The sequence below is a fragment of the Zophobas morio genome, unplaced genomic scaffold (assembly GCF_036711695.1).
Source record: "Zophobas morio isolate AGI-343-1 ecotype UQ-CSIRO unplaced genomic scaffold, CSIRO_AGI_Zmor_V1 ptg000490l, whole genome shotgun sequence".
Taxonomy (NCBI): domain Eukaryota; kingdom Metazoa; phylum Arthropoda; class Insecta; order Coleoptera; family Tenebrionidae; genus Zophobas; species Zophobas morio.
The window spans coordinates 33,891-36,839 of record NW_026972593.1 but is presented as its reverse complement, the minus strand read 5'-3'; the positions used below and the strand labels follow the sequence as shown (position 1 = coordinate 36,839).

At 28.8% G+C, this 2,949-nt stretch overlaps 1 pseudogene; it reads right to left on the bottom strand.

Moving 5' to 3' along the window:
• Positions 1 to 209: 209 nt before the first annotated feature.
• On the bottom strand, positions 210 to 1,389 carry LOC135121114 (cytochrome b-like; annotated as a pseudogene).
• Positions 1,390 to 2,949: the final 1,560 nt, after the last annotated feature.

Here is a 2,949-nt window from a genome sequence, read left to right as displayed (position 1 = left end):
ACTCTTCCTCGGTTTCGTTATGATAAGTTGATGTATTTAGCTTGGAAAAGTTTTCTTCCTTGTTCGTTAAATTATTTGTTTTTGTTTTTTGGATTAAAGGTGATGATTTTTGTCCTTTTATTGTAGTTAAAAAAATTTAGTATAAACTAATAGAAAATTTTTGTTTCTTTCATATATTTTCAAAATATATACTTGTTCAAGTTCATTAGTTAATTAATAATTTTGTCTCAAATTTTGAATGTTAAAGGGTTAATAATGTAATATAGAAAGTATAGGACAGTAAGGGTTTGTCCTGTAATAATGTAGGGGTCTTCTACAGGTCGGGCTCCAATTCAAGTTAATAGGATTACTATTGATACTATTGATCAAAAAAGAGTTTTGTTTAAGGGATAGAACTGTCTTCTTGTGAATTTTTTTTTGTTTGTGAAGGGTAGGATGTAAAGGATGGCAATTGACATTGCTAAGGCGATTACTCCTCCTAGTTTGTTAGGAATTGAACGGAGAATTGCATAGGCAAATAAAAAATATCATTCTGGTTGAATATGAACGGGGGTAACAAGGGGGTTAGCTGGTGTGAAATTGTCTGGATCTCCTAATATATAAGGATGGAGAAGTGAAAGTGCAGTAAGAGTTAATAATATAAGAAGAAATCCTATTACGTCCTTGTATGAAAAATAGGGGTGGAAGGGAATTTTGTCAATGTTTCTATTAAGTCCTAGAGGGTTATTGGATCCTGTTTGGTGAAGGAATAAAAGATGAATTATAACTATGGCTGCAATAATAAAAGGTAAAAGAAAGTGGAATGAAAAGAATCGTGTCAAGGTGGCATTGTCTACTGCGAAGCCTCCTCATACTCATTGTACAATAGTAGATCCTAGGTAAGGAATTGCTGATAGAAGGTTTGTAATTACGGTTGCTCCTCAAAATGATATTTGTCCTCATGGAAGAACATATCCCAGGAATGCAGTTGCTATTACTAGGAATAAGATTGTTACTCCTACTATTCAAGTGTGAAGTAGGTTATATGAACCATAATATATTCCTCGTCCAACGTGTATGTAAATACAGATGAAAAAAAAGGACGCTCCGTTAGCGTGAAGTGTTCGTATTAATCATCCTTGATTGACGTCTCGACAAATATGGGCTACTCTATTGAAAGCTATTTCGATATTAGGGCAATAATGTATTGCTAAAAATACACCTGTAATAATTTGAACTCCTAAACAAACTCCTAGTAGGGATCCATAGTTTCACAAAAGGGAAATATTAGAAGGAGTAGGAAGATCGATTAGAGAATTATTTACGATTTTGAAGAGAGGGGAATATTTACGTATTGCTTTTTTCATTAGTTTATTTGACGGATGGATCCTTGTTTGAAATTGGTAATTTTGACTGTGGCAATTAAAGCTAGTAGGAGATAAAATATTATGAATAATAAAATTATTCTTAATGGAAAATTGATGAATTTATTGATTGTTAATATGAATTCGGTTTTTTGATTAAAAATTAAGAGTTCGTTGTTTGAGATTAATAATTTATTAATATAGGATGTTAGTCAGGCAATAATGGGTAAAGGGGTAATAATTATTAAAATCTTAAGATTTGTTTTAAATTTTTCGTTTGATGCAATTCTTGTTATATATATAAAAAGAATGAGTATCCCACCAATTATAATTAAGAATAGAATGTAAGAAAATCATATATTTTGATTTATGAATCCTGTGGTTAATCTGATTGTAATGGTTTGTAATAATAAAATTGATCCTATTGATAAGGGGTGTTTTATTATAATAAAAATAGAGGTTAGGATTATGTTTGTTGCGATAAGAATAGATAAAATTTCAAGAAATAGTTTATTAAAATATTAATTTTGGAGATTAAAGATGAATTTATGTTCTTTCTTGATGTTTTTAAAGTTGAACTTATTTTTAGTTTACAAGACTAATATTTTATATTAAATTATAAAAACTAATGATAATTTTTAAGTTTACAAGATTTTTTATGTTTTTGGGGGGTTTACTGGTTTTTTCATTGAAACGAAAGCATTTACTTTTAATATTGTTAAGATTGGAATTTATTATTTTATCCATTTATTTTTTAATGTTTTTTTATTTTAGATTTTTAGGTGGGGATTATTTTTTTAGTATGGTTTTTTTAACTTTTAGAGTTTGTGAGGGGGTTTTAGGCTTGTCTGTATTGGTTTCTTTAATTCGTACTCATGGAAACGACTATTTTCAAAGATTTAATGTTTTATGATAAAATTCCTATTTTCATTAGTTTTTATGATTCCTTTATCTTTTTTCTTTGATTTTTGATTGAATCAGGTAGTATGGTTTATTGTTAGTTTATTTTTTTTGTTTGGATTTGTTTCTGTTGGATTATTTTCTAGAGTTTCAGGTGAATTAGGGATTGATTTATTATCTTATGTATTGATTTTGCTTAGTTTTTGAATTTGTAGATTAATGATTATGGCAAGAGAAAAGATTTATCTTAAAAATAATTGATATGGCTTATTTTTATTTGTTGTTTTGATTTTAATAATTTCATTATTTTTGACTTTTGGTTCTTTAAATGTTTTTTTGTTTTATATTTTTTTTGAGGTTAGGTTAATTCCTACATTAATTTTAATTGTGGGATGGGGCTATCAGCCTGAACGTCTACAGTACAAAAATACAGTTTCTAGCTAAAATTTGATGGTTTCGTTGCACTTTCCGAGCCCGTAGGGTATCTGATTGGCTTAAAAGTACAAGAAAACACTTCAAAAGTGACGTTTCTGAAGAATTTTAACAGTTTTCTTGTATCTACGAACGCCAGAATGCATAAAATTGACCTAAACGTCTCCTTTTCCTATTCTGAGTCGATTCTGCATGCTTTAAGTGTGTTTGGTGGCTCAGAACCATCAAAAAACGTTGAAATATAGTTCAAATTCAATAAAAATCGACAAAAATA